We start from the raw sequence: 16,797 nt of genomic DNA, 5'->3' as shown, positions 1-16,797 counted from the left end.
AACAGTTCCATGGCAGGGATGCCAAGGGACAAGGACTCCATGTGCCATGGCAGCCTGCCATGTGGACTGCCATGGGGCCAGGGACCCCATGGCTTCCGGAGCTGGGGTAGTCAGCCAGGCGGATTGTCCGGGGCTCAATCCTCTTATGCACAGAGGATTATGCACAAAATTTTTCATTTCCGTTTCCTAATCATAACTCAAGCAAGTTTTGAAATACTGAAAGTGTATTTCCCTTTGTCTGCACAGCTCTGCTCCTGACTCCCAGGGAGAGGAGGAGAGCTGTGCCTAAACACAACATTGCTCTCCACTCCTTAAAATCATACAGGTCCCAACGTCACCCAGTGAAGGAAAGGAGAGATGAGCAGAGACTGAGAGCAGGTTTATGAAGCCAGTAAAATTATCCTCCTCACCCAGGGAGGTGGCCATGTCACCCCCTCTTTGGAAGCCTTCACTGGCTCAAGTGTTAACTTCTAGCCCTCCCCTTAAGATCCCTGCATCACTCCACTCCACTCAAATCTCCATCCCTCTGCTCTACCGGTCACGCCATCCTTAATGCCCTATTCATCCTCTCCTTCCATAACCATCTCCTTGCTCTCCCCAATACTTGGAACACCTTCCCTGTCCCAGTCTGCTAAATATCCACCTTCTCTTCATCCAAACCCAGCAAAGATTTGCTGCTTCCATGAGGTCCACAAGGAGCAGGTGAGACAATACAATTATAATACAGTGATTCCTTCCTCTGGGGCTCCCTGTCTGTCCTGTCTATTCTGATCCATGGGGCTGATACTCATTAACAGGAAGCCCCCCCTTACACACACTGGAAGGCCAGAGCAATGCAAGTGTAAAGTAACCTTGGAGTAAATGAGAATCAGGTTTTTGTATTTTGTGTCTCGTACAGTGTGCAGCCCATTGTCAGTGCATAACAGATACAGAATGGTAACAATAACCATTGTGTCTTAAATACATTAATATTACTTGATTCCACCATCTGTATCTTAATTCCACAAATCCTGCATCTTGGCAGGGGGTTAGATTAGATGACCCTTGCGGTCCCGTCTAACCTTGTGATTCTATGATCTCGACTGGCAGCCCAGCCCATCTATGTACCGCTGGTTCTTAGAAATCAAAACCTCCTGAAGTTCTTCCGATCACAAGCAATTTCCTTTTCCCCATGTCGTCTTGATGTAGGAGGAAGAGAGTTCCAACCTGAAGGGGTGCTCCGAGGCAATGAATCAGTTTCTCTCGGTTGGTTGGTTGGTTTTAGCCTGTTACGCTAATGAGAACTGCAGGTGCCCCTAAACTCAAATGAAAATACCTGTTAATTCTTCAAAGAGCAGAGGGAAGTCTGCGTGCACTCGGGGTGGAATCTGTTTGTGCAATCTCAACTTTCCAGGGGAAATCCGCCGTTGAAAAAGGAGGAGCGATAGGGGAAATTAAATTAAGTAAATGCAGGAAAAATAATATTAATAACAGCCATGGAGCTTTACCTAAGGTGCTGGCCAAAGCAGCTTTCAATATCCTCAGTCGGTGAGAATACTGAGTGTTCAGGAAGCCCAGCAGACAATTTTCAATACAACAATGACTTGGCCCTGCCGTATAAATTGTTATTTTCTGTTTCTGTGATATCAATATGACAGAAAAGACAGTTACCTTTTCCGTAACTGGTGTTCCTCATGTCCATTCCATATTAGGTGTGTGTGCTTGCCACATGCACCGGTGCCAGAAGTTTTTCCCTCAGCAGTATCCATAGGGGACCAGCTCTCGCACCCTCTGGAGTGGCACCCGCATGGCGCGGTATTTCCGCATGCTGGAAACTCCGACAGTGGGGAAGGAGGGCGGGTTGTGGAATGAACATGAGCAACACATCTCGAAGAACACCAGTTACGGAACAGGTAACTGTCTTTTCGTCGTCGGGTGCTTGCTCACGTCCATTCAACTTAGGTGACTCCCAAGCAGTACCCCTGGAGGCGGGTAGGAGTTCACAGACGTGTAGATTGCAACACAGCTCTGCCGAACCCAGCGTCATCTCTGGCCTGCTGCGTGATGGCGTAATGAGTCGTGAACGTGTGGACAGAGGACCACGTTGCAGCTCTACAGATGTCCTGGATAGGGATGTGTGCCAGGAAGGCTGCTGAAGACGCCTGTGGTCTTGTCAAGTGGGCTCTGACAATCGGCGGCAGCAGAACCCCCGCTATGCCATAACAGGTCCTTATGCACGAGGTGATCCAATTGGAAATCCTCTACGAGGACACTGGGTGACCCTTCATCCTGTCCGCTGTAGCGATGAAGAGTTGAGTCGATTTTCGGAAAGGCTTGGTACGGTCTAAGTAGACAGCCAAGGCCCTCTGGACGTCCAGGGCATGAAGACGCCTCTCTTCACTGGTCTTGTGTGGTTTGGGACAGAACACTGGGAGGAAGATGTCCTGGCACATATGGAAGGTGGATACCACCTTCGGCAGGAAGGCCGGTACTACTACTACTCGACTGGTACTGGGACGTCGAACAGGGCCGGGAGCTACTACAAGCTGGTTGCCGGGAGCAACGTCCTGATTAGAGAGACCTTCCCTTTGGAGACGAGCGATGACGGCCCGGCGATCGGCGGTCTCTGGTGCCCGATCGGTCCCGGGCCCTTGGAGAAAGTTGGGGCTGGTCCCGGAGTTCTTGCCGGGTGGCGCATGCCTCAGAGGGTCTGCATTAATCTACCAGTGAGGTACGGCTTGAGTCCCTTGATCGGTGCCCACGGTGCGAGGGCCGAAGAGGACTCCACTGAGCCTGCCTCTCCCATCCAGAGGTGACGTCCCTCTCGATAGGGAACGGTACTGCTGAGGCGGGGACACATGCGTAGGTCCCAACACGGGTTTTCCACAAGACTGGGGTAACAGCAGGAGCCGGAGAAGGCGGCACCGGGAGCATCAGGATCTCTGAGCTGCTTAAAGGGCTTTGGGCATCGACGGCACCTGAAGCTGCCCAGGGCCTGCACTGCTATCTGGAGTGGCAGGCAAGGCATGGGATGGGCTGCACTGTTCGACTTGAGCTGGGGCCCAACTTCCCGGGGGAGATTTTGAGCTGCCCGAAACAGGCCTTAGCTTACCCCCAGCCCTCTCCTTTCCCTTGCGGGAGGTAGGAGATCTTCCCCTCACAGTCTTTTTCGGCTTCTTAACCGGAGCCGTGGAGGGTGACTGGTGCCGGCTCATGGACGGCGCTGGGGGAGCACTGCGCATGGAGACCGTGGTGCTCGGTGAGGAGTCAGACCGCTGCTCCGGTGCCGGAGTGAGTGCCGACTCCATTAGGAGCGCATTAAGACGGATATCGCGCTCCTTCTTCATCCTAGGTTTGAAGGACTTGCAGATACGGCACTTATCATTTATGTGCCCTTCGCCTAAGCACCATAGGCAGCTGGTGTGTGAATCACTGATGGGCATAGGCCGTTTGCAGCGATCGCAGAGCTTACAGCCTGGGGACTGGGGCGTGCCCCGACCCCCTGCTGGGTCCCGTTCGGGACTAGTGAAGAGTTTGAGAACTACTACTAAGGATAACTAAGAAAACTACTAGCTATGTATAACTATTTTACAGGATTTCAAAGTCCGCAAGAACAGAGAAGGACTCAATGCTAGCCAAAGCAGCAGACGTTCCAGCACCATCACTGGCGGCAAGAAGGAACCGAGGGTGGGGGGGAGGAGACGGCGATGCCCCTTATACCGCGCCATGTGGGTGCCACTCCAGAGGGCACCAGAGCTGGTCCCCTACAGATACTGCTGAGGGAAAATCTTCTGGCACCGGTGCATGTGGCGAGCACGCACACCTAATATGGAATGGACATGAGCAAGCACTCGAAGAAGAACCTTAGGGCTCGGTCAAGCTCAGACCTTGGGTGATACCTTTCTCCTCTTCTCTTATTGTAGCAGCAGCCCATAATGGATGGAGCCACTGAGGCTGGTTCCTCCTCAGTTCCGGTTCCATTGACAGGCATCCCTGCAGAGAAGAGCTTGGATGCCTGCACTAGCACTGGAAGCAAAGAGGAGAAGTTAGCAGCACGGCACATGCTGAACGGGACCTTGTGGAAAGTCCCACTTGTCCTGAGGTGGCGGAGCTCAGGAGAAGGGGACATCTGGGGTACAGAGGGAGGTGCGTTGGGGAGGGGGGCATTGTTTCCCCATGCGAGGTTGCATGCCAGTTTCCCAGATCCCTGGTTTAGACTGGAACACGTCCACAGAGACTCCTAAATAGGAGAATTTGGAACTGAGAGAGGGCGGAGTTATACAGCAACTGGAGTGATGTGGTCACTCTTTTCTGTGCTCCGGGAAGGTGGGCAGCGGCGTTCTGCACATGCTGTCGGTGGGGGAGATGAGCTTCGGAGAGGCTGGAACAGAGAGGAGCTGCAGGAGTCTAGGTGAGAGGAGCTGCAATCCTGGTTTAAGGTGGAGTTGAGGGAGTCATTATCCAAACCCGTTCCCCCACTGCATCCTGTGTCAATGAGTCTCCCGTGGGATTTTTGTCTGCTTTCTCATTCCAGGGCAGGACGACCTGCTGTCTGAACAACGACTGCTCCCATGTAGCTCCAGGATAAGGTAGATTACCGTGCAGGGCTGTGTAAGATGACATATATTGTTTGCAGTGGTGCTGCACTGCTACAAGCCAGTTTGCATGGCAGCCTCTCATCCAGCGATGTGACCGTGGTTACCATTAGAAAAATGAGAACAAATTATGTACAGTACACCCGTTCTGCTCGGTTCAGCATATTCAAAGACCTGGGGCTGCATCACTGATGTTTCAGTTCACTTTTAGAATGGAAAACGGTATCGTTTACCCCGGTGATGGCACACATCTCTTCACCTCCCTTCCAGGAAGGTACCAAGTGCAGTGGTGGGGTTTCTGATTTGGACACTTGCCCATGGCCATAAGTCATCTGAGACACATGGCTCGTCTCTCGTAGGTCACAAAGGGTGAATTTCCAGTCACACTATTCACAGGAGGAAAATAATTTCTTTTGCTAGCAATGATCTCCCAGCTATTACAGTTGCTGGTGCCCATTGGATACTAAAATCCTTTCTGGATGTTATTGATTTTTCCAGGTCACTGTCAGAATTTCTGGTTACAATTCTACGTATCCTGCAATATGGAGATGATGAACTCATTGGCAGAACAAACACTTGGCTTCGAAGAAATGAGGAGGGAATGCAAACAATTGATGGGACCCCTGTAAAGATTTCTTGTTCAGAGTGGCTGTGGTTTAAAATGCCATGGCAGTCTCAGGGTCGCAGCTGGGCTCAGCCCTTGCCCTCCTGGAGTCCTAGGTTCGAGTCCTGGAAGAGGTGACGGTTTTGGTGGGTCCCGTTCTAATGCCTGTTTGTGCACACAGCTAACCTGGCTGACCCTGCTAACAACAGATTTAGAGTGGGAATGACAAGGAATGGTGCAGGCAGAACTGTGTGGTATGTTCTTGCTCATACTCTGCCTGACTATCCTACGCTCTTGGTCCTACATCTAATTAGAGATGGGCATGAACCAGAGCCTCAGATCCAGATCCACACCACTGGTTCCCAACTCTGTAACTACCTGAACTGGATTCAAGCTGACTTGAAAAAGTGCCTGTATTACTGCTGTCTCATCTCACTTCTCCCCAACCGTTACCAGTTTGTTTGTTTCATCCGGATATTGCATCTTATCATAAACCTAAAACATAAGCACCACAGGGCAAGGACTCTACTACATGTTTGTACAGTACCTTGGGGCTCCGATCTTCCACTGGGGTCTATAGGTGCTATTCTAGTATATCAAATAACAGTGGCTAGCACACTGGAGTCACGAGTGTAATACAGAAACCAAATGATGTTGTTTAGGTTAATCTCTACATGAGGCACACTTCTAGACTACACACATTCCCTAACTCCTGAACTCAAACAGGGTTGCTGTCTTTCATTTGGGCCTGATTCTTGATCTCACCTCCATGGGTTTTACATCAGGGATACACTATTCCCTTCATCCCTTCCCTCCTGAGTTATACTAGCATAAGTGAGACCGTTAAAAATCTGGAATGACCCCACTCAAATCAATGGAATTAGTCTGACTTTATACTGGTGTAACAGATTGTAATCTAGCCATGAATCCGTCTTGGAGAACTGGGATGATGGATGATGTCCATTTTAGTCTATGCACAGGATCTGGAGCCAGACACTCCCAAATTTTCAATTAATCTCGGAGTTGTTAGCCCAGCTCAGCACAGTCCCTTCAGCGATCTCAAAGCCAAGCTTTGGACCCTGGGTCACTGGTCTTTCCCTCGGCAGCTTCCCTTCTGACAGTCTCTATGCAGAGCCCCATCAAGAGAAGGGCTTAGTCTTATAGACCTCCACAGGCAGTCAACAAGCCCTTGTCATCTGACTTCAGTCGCATGCTTCACTCAATGACTAAACCCCCCTAAACTCTGTTCTTAAAGGGGCTGCAGCTTTGCAATGGGCACACCTGCATGTGCTTGAAGGCACTTTGCTCTGCAATCTCATTTCCAGCAAAGTGATCAAGGTTACCATTAGAAAGAAGCATTCATACCAGGGAGAAAATAACCCAGTCCCATTTGGTAAAGGGTATTCCGAAACAATTGTACTCAGAACATGTAGAGATGCTCTGGGATTATCCCTGACTCAGGAGGTTGTCTAATAAGGAGTATAGCTCTCTAACACGGCTATGCATTTCTCTCTCTCTTTCAGGGCAGGGATTATAAAGCAGACATGAGGCCCAATTAAAACTTGACGACTCTAGCACCATCTGAAGCGATCGTTTCGCCACCTTGCGTCAGGTGTCCCAACATCCTGTCAACCCCACTCATGCCAATGCCGCTAGAGGAGAAGATGCCTCTTGTTAATTACATTTGATTATTTTACAAAAGGGGGGGAAAATACACTGGAACCTGTAGGCCTTGCAGCGCCAGGCAATGAGAAGACACTTTAACCAGCATTTACTGTCAGTGAAAGCAGATAAAAATAGGCACCTTAAAAACCATCATGACAGAGAAAAATTGGACAGGGCAGGAATATTTGTATAGTGCTTCCCATACTTGAAGCAGGGTTTTTATAGGCTGTGAAGGATTAAGGGATTCTATGAAAATTTCTTTACTGTGTAGGATTCATTTGGGGGATTGCTTCTGCCCACGACTGGCAGTATGTCAGGGAGGTGTAGCACACAGAATGAATGACAATGGTACCATAAATAGGAGACCACAGGTGGAATCCTGGCTCCATGGAAATCAATGGGAGTTTTGTCATTGACTGCAATGAGACCAGGGTTTCATGCCAGGGTTCTAGTCCCAGCTCTGCCACTCAGCTGCGCTGTGATCTTGGGCAACTCCCTTACCCTCTTTGTGCCTCAGTTTCCTCATCTGTATAATCAGGATGACAATATTGACTTTGCTTAATTAAGCATTTGAGATCCACAGATGAAAAGGTCAATATATGAACCATTACTACTTATTTGTTTATGGAAGCACACATGATGTGCTCTGCATCTCCCAGGCTGGCAAAGAGTGGCCCCGGTCCTGAGAAGGTGACAGTTTAAGTATTATTATTTAGAAGGGTGTTTTTTTCTTGCTACCCTTTGGCACTAAGGTGTAGGATTTACAGGGTAGACCAAAGTGTCAAGGATTTAACCCCATTGATCTTGAGTTTCTCTCCAGGTCTTTCGGAGTGTGTATTTCATGCCGTGTTGTCCGTTCACTCAAGGGCTGATGCAAATTTTTAAATTAATAACACTTTTCACCACTATAGAACCTTCCCTCTTAGGAGCCCAAAGATTTTGACAATTAGTGTAGCAACCTCACAACCCCCCGTGAGTTAGATATCATCTCTGTATTATTGATGGGAAACTGAGGCACGGAGAGATAAGTGAGTTGCTCAAGGTCACACAGGAAGGCTGTCGCAGCATCAGGAGCTGACTTGCCTCAGACCTGAGCCTTTGTCATTCTTCACCAATGGAAATGCCATTTGCAAATGAATGATGGTGGAACCCAGAGACTTCTACAAAAATTAAAAACTTTGGAATTATGTACACCGTGATAACCTTCTTCTATGTATTTAGGACCCTTCGTACTTAACTCTGTTGTGGGGTTACAATTCCCTATAAGATAGTTAATAAAAAAAACATAGAAAAAATAGCACTCTCTATGAAATTCCATACAACTTTGCCTTAAGAGTAGCTTCCCAAAAGAGCAATGAATGTTTACCCTGCAGAAAGTATGTACACTATGTAATCACTAGTCCCAGCCCCCTATCTCTTCCCTTTGCACACCTTTGCTTGCCCATGCTTAGAATGTAAGCACTGCAGGGCAATGACCATGTGTTTTATTTACTCTGTAAAGCATCTATCACACTGTGGGAGGCTCTAAAATAAACAGGTACTGTACATTATTATAGAATACTAGGATAATACACAAATACGGTGCCTTTCAGCTAAGGATCTCAAAACACTCCAGCAAAATCCTGCTATTGTGATTCCCATCTGGCAGCTGGGAAAACAGACAGAGAGATTAGCCAGAGGTCACTCAGGTAGTCTGCTGAGGGCTGGGACTGGAACCGAGCTCTCCAGATTTCCAACCCTGGATCTTAACCACAAAATCCTGTTTCACCCTCTTGCTCAAAACCATGTTTTCGCTCTTTGTATTGAAGTCCCACTGGAATGGGAAGTTCCAAGGTTCCTCTTGCATAACTGCTGAAAACAAACCTCATTGGGCAAGATGGGCGTAAACCTGGGTTCGAGTTCAGCGGATTCAGTAGCAGCTGCGCTGTTTGTGTTCTTCTCTATTCATGGTCAGTTTTACAGCTTTCCTGACATTTCACCTGCATTTCAAACTGGACAGGTTCACACCCTCCTGCCAGGCGAGAAACAACGTTTTAAGGCTCACGTGCAGTCTTTTCTGGCATTCCAGGGCCTAGTATCACTAAGGAAAACAAACCTGATGCTGGCTGAAAACGGTGATCTTTATTCAATATGTGCCTTTCCCAGACGTGATCTCAGCTAACCGAAGTATCACTTAACTCCAGGCCATTCTTTCCAATACAGATACCCAGGCAGTCAGGTTAAACGGAGAGGCAAGCATCGATAACCAGGAGTCTGGAGATTCGTTTATGAACAGACTTAAGGTTCTAGATGTCATGAATAAAGCTGCAGTGACCTCTGATGGCATGCTGCCAAACCTTTGGAATGAAAATACATGATGCCAACCACGCAGCATTATTGTATGTTAACCAGGATGACAGAATTAGAAATTGCCGGTAACATGTGTTGGATCAGTTATGAACATACAATGCAGATTCACTGCAGCTAACGTTGCAAATACAGTTTATATTCCATCCCCCAGTGCTGCTTGCTCATAACTTTACAAAGCCTTCACCTTTGGGTCCAAATGCTTGTTGTCTGCCTGAGGACGATGTTTGGTTTTTGTGGACAGGATGAGTTTTAGTTATGGGAAAGTGAAGAAAATAAATAAAATAAAAAAACCCCACTCCTCTTATTTTATATTACATGAGGAGTGACTTGGCCTGTCTTCTAGACTGTGAGCCATTCAAGGTAGGGGCTGTCTTTAATCCCACGCTATCTGTATGGCCTGCATTACCAGAGCATCTGGCAGTGGTCTTTAACATATTTATCCTTACAAGACCCTTGTTTGGGAGAGGAGTATTGTCATTTCCATTTTACAGATGAGGTAGGGAGTCACAGACAAACTACGTGATTTGCTCAGGGTTGTGCAGCAAATCTGGAGCAGAGCCAGGAACTGAACGCAAGGCTCCCCATCCCAAAGCTAGTGCCACAACCAGTGAACCAACCTTCCTCTGCTTTGCTCGAGACTAACAAATAACCCTTTGAGACTCTCCTTGAAGCAGCATAGCAACAGTGCTCTAACTTTTGCAACAGGGTGTTTTAAAAAAGGATGTAGGGTGACCAGATAGCAAGTGTGAACAATCAGGCCGGGAGGTGGGGGGTAATAGGCGCCTATATGAGACAAAGCCCCGAATCTCGCAGCTGTCCCTATAAAATCGGGACATCTTGTCACTCTAAAAGATTCAGACATTTATATGGGTAATGAGTACATCCAGGGTTATGTTAATAACGGATTTTAGAAAAAAAAATAAAGAAAAGACAAAGTGTGGAAGGGATTTAAACCTTCCTGCATCAGGGCATAAACCAACTCCTAACTGACACTGGTCAGGAAGAAACTCTTCTCTCTAGCTAGGTTATCCCATAACTGTCCATTGAAGAGTTTTTACACCTTCTTCTGAAGCAGGTGATTTCAGCCACTGTTGGACACAGGGTACTTAACTAGATGGACCCCTGATCTCATCGGGTGATTTCTAACTTGCCACTATAGGATATTCTAACTGTATTAAAGTGATCTGAGTATTCGCTCATCAGATAAAATACTGCCGAGCTCACATATTATGAGCAGCTTTCTGCAACGGAGAGTACTTAGTCTTGCTTAAAACGTAGACCAGCTGGGCATAGAAAAGGAGTTGATACAAACAGACAGCTCAAGATTTCTGCTGACACTCAGGATCATCGTCATGTGCATTTGTTCCATAAAGTACGTAGGTCTAACCAGAACTAAGATTTGCCACCTACATGTCAGGTACAAGAAGGTTTGTGATTTATGTGCATGGTCAGTGGGAAGGAATTTTTAAAAAATTAGATGCTTTCATCATAAGAGCGGCCAGACTGGGTCAGACCAAAGGTCCATCTAGCCCAGTATCCTGTCTTCCAACAGTGGCCAATGCCAGGTGCCCCAGAGGGAATGAATAGAACAGGTAATCATCAAGTGATCCATCCCCAGCTTCTGGCAAACAGAGGCTAGGGGGACACCACCCCTGCCCATCCTGGCTAACAGCTATTGATGGACCTATCCTCCATGAACTTATCTAGTTCTTTTCTGAACTCTGTTATATAGTCTTCAAAACAAAACCTACATGGGGCTCTGAATTGTTCAGCTCCAGTATAGTCTCTTCATGTTGCACTGGACCATGTTCCGTGTCAAAAATATTATTTATAATGTTTAATACAGAAGCACCTACAAGCCCCGGCTGAGCTCAGTGCTAGGTTCTGTACAAACACACAGGGTGGGATTTTCAGAAGTGCTCACCATTGGCCTAACTCTGCCCCCATTGAAGTCAGGGATTAAACTCCCAGGGCAAAGGTGCATTTAGAACAGGTTTTTGTAACAATACAAATAAGCAAGCTGCACCTGAAAGCTTCTGAACAGCTTGCAAAAAGTAAGGGACATGGCAATTTAGCAGCAGCTCCAGCATCCTATCTGTGGGAATAGCAGCTCCAGTGCATACACAATGACAGCCAGCGGCATCTTCCCCTAGGTCTCCCTCCATTCCAACCTAGTCAGAACCGCTACAAACTGCCCTCCAGTGTGCATGGGGTGGACCTGCCCTGAGTGCATAGATTGAAATGCTTTGTAGCTCCTTGTGAAGACTCTCTGAGTCGGGGTGAATTTCATCCCCACTGAGACCCCCACATACAGCCTGTGTGTGGTTGAGAAAGGAGCTCTGGAGTTCCCTGTCGTTCTTTCTAAAAAGTGTCTGGGATCGTTAGCGTTACAAACACCTAGAACGGGGAGGAGGCGCATTAGTTTAGCGGGGATACAAAGGGAGGGCCACAGAACTGTTCTATTCTGCACAGCCCCTCCCGGGTAGCTGAGAGCCTGGGTAGGGAATTACACTGTCACAACCATGAAGATTAACATGGGGATAACATAACGTCTGTGTGCGAGAAGCACTCTGAGCTCAGAGCCCCCGTGCAAAGGAGTATCTGTGCTGCTGATAGTCAACCTTTTGGGGATTCCAAAGCCAGATACAAATTATAGGAGACGCAGCCTTGCAAACCTCAGTAACCCCCAAACTGCTCAAGCACACTTAATGGAAGAGCTGACTTTTCCAGTTTCTCCTGTCAGCGAGGGGACTGGACAACTGCTTTTTCTCCATTCCCATAGCTTGTATTGCAGGCCTGGCACGCCCCACGCCTCAGGATCACTCTGCGTGTGCCTGCAGCCAAGGGAACATACATGTTTTGTTTGTCTCCACTCCTGCTGCCAACCAGGCACCCTCAGCTACCTTAGATTTCAGTGGTAGCTGAAGGCTCTTTGACACCTGCCAGGAGGTATTAAGTACTTTGCAGTATTGGGTCAATAGCCTGGGCTCAGATCTGGCACAGTACAAATAATAAATTGAATATCCTCTCGTTACTGCAGCAACATGAAAAACACAACGAAAACAGTGCAGATGCCTGCAGAATTCCTTAGGATGAGCAGATGTATGCTTTCGAAATAGTGAATCAGAATTACCGTGATGCTCCTGAATCTTAGAATAAATTCTTCTTCATGCAGACATGAATGTCAGAAAGCCAGATGTTGTCTATTGGTAGTGAATTTTTTTATAATCCTCCACAATCTGTTAGATCTCATGCAAGGAACTGATTGTACCAAAGCTTAAAAACAAGAACTGCACGCAGTTCCGAGATGGGATTATACAATATTTGATGCCATACTGATCGCGTTTTGTCATTGAAGAGAATTTTTTTAAAATTGAGTGTCTCTCATTTCTTCCTTTTGAACAGCACAATCCTGATCCTTCTGTCTCACCGGGCTTGACCAAGGACCACTGAAGTCCATGGAAAGATACATATTAACTTCAATGGCCTTTGGATCTGGCCCTTATGCTGATATAAAGGTCCATGACCATAAGGTAATTTATGGTCATTGAAGATCTCATACCTATATGCATACGTTTTATTGTTTTTCTTTGATGGTGACATTGGTCTTATTTAATAGATTTATTTTTGGAATAATTTCAAGGCAAATTTTTGAAACAAACTGAATAAAAACAGGCATTGTGGACCCCTCCTTGCATTTACCATGGGGAAAATATTTTCTTTACAAGGACAAGGCTTCTTAGCAAGCTCTGGTTATTCTTTCCCTTGTGTTTTCTGGTTGCTTAATTTGTTCTTGCAATATGATTCCCTGATTCCTGGAACTCAGCAACATTCAGAAAAAAATATTCATTGTCCACTCACAGATCTCTAACTAAACAAAATCCAGGGCAGTTTATTATTAATTACTTTCAAAAAGCCTCTCAAAACTGGGACTATGTTTATTGTTTATTAGTGTTGCCACAGCAGCAGGCTGGGTTTTTTTGCATTCCAGGGGTACCACAAGAAGGCAAGTGAAGATTGTAAACAAGAATGGGTTAAGGGCATATACTTTTCCCAGTCTCAGTTTGCATAAGAGAAAAAGAAAAACCACTTACTTCCTGTTGGGTTGATATTATTATGAAAAGTAAACGAACTCTCCAATGTCTCATTCCTTTCCCTCATTAACATACTGGACTTTGCAGCAAGATAGACTTGGCCTCGTAAGGTAATACTAGGATATGCAGCCAGCTCGGTGTCTTGAGAGAGCAGCTCTGTTGCAGAAAATTGGAGATTAATATGCACTCCAGCAAGCTCACCACAATGATTGCAAAGCAGAAACTATAAACGAAGTCTTGGAGATCAAAAGTGTAATCACAGTTAAAAATACAATGAGAACCAGCCTGCCGATGGTAAGAACCCAAGTGACCATAGATGGTACACGACCCTGTCATTGCGCAATCCCCGCTACAAACTACAGTAGTTTGTAATTAGTCTTACTCTGCTATCCAGATCATTCTGCACAGTCCTGCTCAGTTGTAGCCTTTCCACATAGTCTTCACCCTGTAAAGAGGACAGCGTTCATTATTCTGTAAAGGAACCAGATCTGTAGCGAAGAGTGCGGTCTACTCAGAATTTTCCATTGGGACCATCTGCTTTATTTTGTGTCATTGTTCAGAGAAAGCAAACAAGTTCAATTACAAGAAGAACGGATTCGGACCTTATCCAAAACTTGAACCAAAGCTCTGAGAGTTCAAAAAAAAAAAGTCCATTAATATTTTTTAAATTATGGTCATTGCTGTCTGCACTTCGCTGATTTCAGCAGGACAGGAATGGTACTAATTAGAACTGGGCATGAACCAAAATCCAGGATTTGAACATCCCCAAACCATGAAGAAGTTTGGAGCAGTATCTGGATGCAGACTTTGTGGCTCGCCCCCAACTCTTGCAAAGGGATAAACATTAATTGGTTATTAAACTACGGCCACTAGATGCCAGCAACCCGTCCTGTTTGAAAGAATACATTTTGGTGCAACACGGTTACTAGATTATTATTTGTATCACAACAGTGCCTAGAGACCTCAGGGGCCCAGACTGCCAAGTGCTGCACACACAGAGCGAGAGAGAGTCCCAGCGTGAAGAGTTTCCAAGAGGGTCACTATTCCTCTGTTACAGGTGAGAGAGATACTTAGGTGCCCAGGGTCTGTTTTTAGTCACCGCTTCCATCCACAACTCTCCCACTTGGCGGCCACCTAACCCTGGAAGTGCCTAAAGTCACCTGGCTCCTAAGTTTTTGCAGGGAAAGTCCCTTAGATGCCTAAGTTTCTGCCTCTGAGCACATGCACTCCTGCCTCCCTCTAGGCACCCACTTACGCCCCAGAGCAATTCGTGAACCGGGGGAAAGACAGGGGTTCACTTGCCCCAGTCGGCCCAATCTGCCAGGTGTGCTCCGAGGTCACCTCGTGCCACACCAGGTGGGAGGGGCAGAGCCCATTGCTGATGTGGGCGGAGGGGGGACTAGAACTGGGGATTTTCCACATCCTGGGTGAGTACCCTAACCACTAGGTTAAGGTTAGAAAGGAAAGCCGCCTCCTTCCCCCACCGCCCAGCTGCTTTGTGTGGCGTTAGGTGACCTCTGAGCAGGGCCCGGCCTGTGTAACTTAGGCAACCAAATGCCCATCTTCCCCTGGTTCATGATGGCACCTTCCTGCAGCCCAGATTGAGGCGCCAAGCTTCAAGAGAGTGGCAGGGCTTAGTACACACCCAATAGCTAGCGTGCTGGCTTTGCGGGTCGTATTCTAAGGTACCTGCCTCTTCCCATTCATCGTATAGGAGCCTCAGTGCCTAACTCAGGCTTGGTGGCTCTCAGCGTCATTCTTGTGATTTTCTGGGCACCAAAAAAGGTAGGTTCCGTGACACGCAGCATCACAGTGTCTAAGTCCCTTTTGTGGATCTGGGCCAGCCAGATTATGTGAGTTGCTCAAAGTGTCACACAGAAAGTCTGTGGCGGAGCCAGGAAAATAATCCAGAATTCCTGAGTCTTAACCCAATGCCTTAGCCACAAGATTACCTACCCTTTCTCCCAGGTGGCTAAAAGGTGGGTGCTTAACACCTGTAGTGATATTTCCATGGGGATGAACTTCAGATCATGAACAGGTGCTGTCAGACTAAGAGGAATGCCACAAATTGTACAGACGGCTGCCCCCTGTTTGAAATATGTTCATCTATCTCAATCCCTCACAGACCTGGGTGTGATGTGACTTCTCTCGTCATCAATTGTTGAGCTCTCGCAGTGATGAATTGTGAAATCTGATGCCAAAGAAAAGGTTGTTCAGGGTTAAATATTCCTGCTCTGTTATTTTCTTTCTAGCCCTCATCTGGAGGTTCATGACTTGGACTCGGCAGGTTGAGATATACGCTGCACTGATGAAAACCAGCTCTTGCAACAACAACAGAAAACAGCTCTCGTGAAATATGGAATGAGAGATTTGCTATTCATTAAAAAAATATATAGACATTGATGTTTTACGCAAACTAGCAGGGAAAAACACATCCCTTTGTTTGCTCTTGTAACAGCTGAAATTCTTGGTGATGGGAGAACATTCATTCTATCCAGGGTCACAAAAGATTCTAAGTATTTGACAAATTCCCAGCAAAGCATTTAAGGTTAATAGATGGAAAGTACTTAGAATAAGGCTGTAATTGTTTTAAAGTGTCCTGACCAAATTATAAGCAGCGTGAACACAGATCTAATGCCTTGTAAACAGAAGCGGAACACAAGATTAGCTATGGTGTCGATTCTCACTGCATCTGTATTTGTTGACAATAAAAGTAATATTTATTGCTCCGAGAATTCACATGGCTGGGGGTAGAGGAGAAACAGGAGGTAGCTAGGAATAACATGGGGGAGGAATTAATAAAACTCCAACAGGCGTCTGACAAAGGAGGCCAGGATCCCATCCGTCTGGGGCCAAAGGGCAGGGTTCATGGTGGTTGTTCTGCGGGAGCGGGGAGAACATTGTAAAAAGGGCATAAATAACCAGTAGTAACTTTCAGACAGCTCGTGCCTTTATGGGGAAATACCCATGCTGGGCTCAGGATGTGCCACAAGGGGCACATGATGGGACTTTCCTTTCCTTTATGTGGAGAAGGGCACCCCTCTGCTCCTTTCCAGCCGCATGGCAGAAAGTAGGGCCCCTCCTCGCAGCCCTGCAGATCCCCTCGGATCTCAAGGAGCAGCGTCACCCCTGCGGAGGTGCTGTGCTTTCGCATCAGCCGTGGGCCCTCTCTGGCTCGCCCCAGCTCCCCACTGTCAGGAGGTGCAGCCGATGGGGGAGTTCCCACCGCACCAGCCGAGGAAGTGGAGCTACAGCAGTGGCTCCTCCGAGGCTGGGCGAGGAAGAGGAGCCATTACCTGTGAGCAGAAGAAGAGGAGATGTGCTCTGGCTCCCCTCACCTTGCCTGGGCCCACGGCTCCGCTGCAGCCACCCTGGCAGGGCCTCCCCGCTGGTGACTAGCCAGGGACTCTGGGATTGGGTGTGCCCCACTGTGGGCAGGTGCCACAGCAAAGGCCTAAATTCCTGGGCACATGTTGCTTCTCCTGGGGACACAATGGAAACCCTTCCCCTG

This window comes from Terrapene carolina, unplaced genomic scaffold, assembly GCF_002925995.2.
Source record: "Terrapene carolina triunguis isolate 2854851 unplaced genomic scaffold, T_m_triunguis-2.0 Scaffold88, whole genome shotgun sequence".
In the NCBI taxonomy this organism is placed as follows: domain Eukaryota; kingdom Metazoa; phylum Chordata; order Testudines; family Emydidae; genus Terrapene; species Terrapene triunguis.
This window is presented reverse-complemented; position numbering follows the sequence as displayed.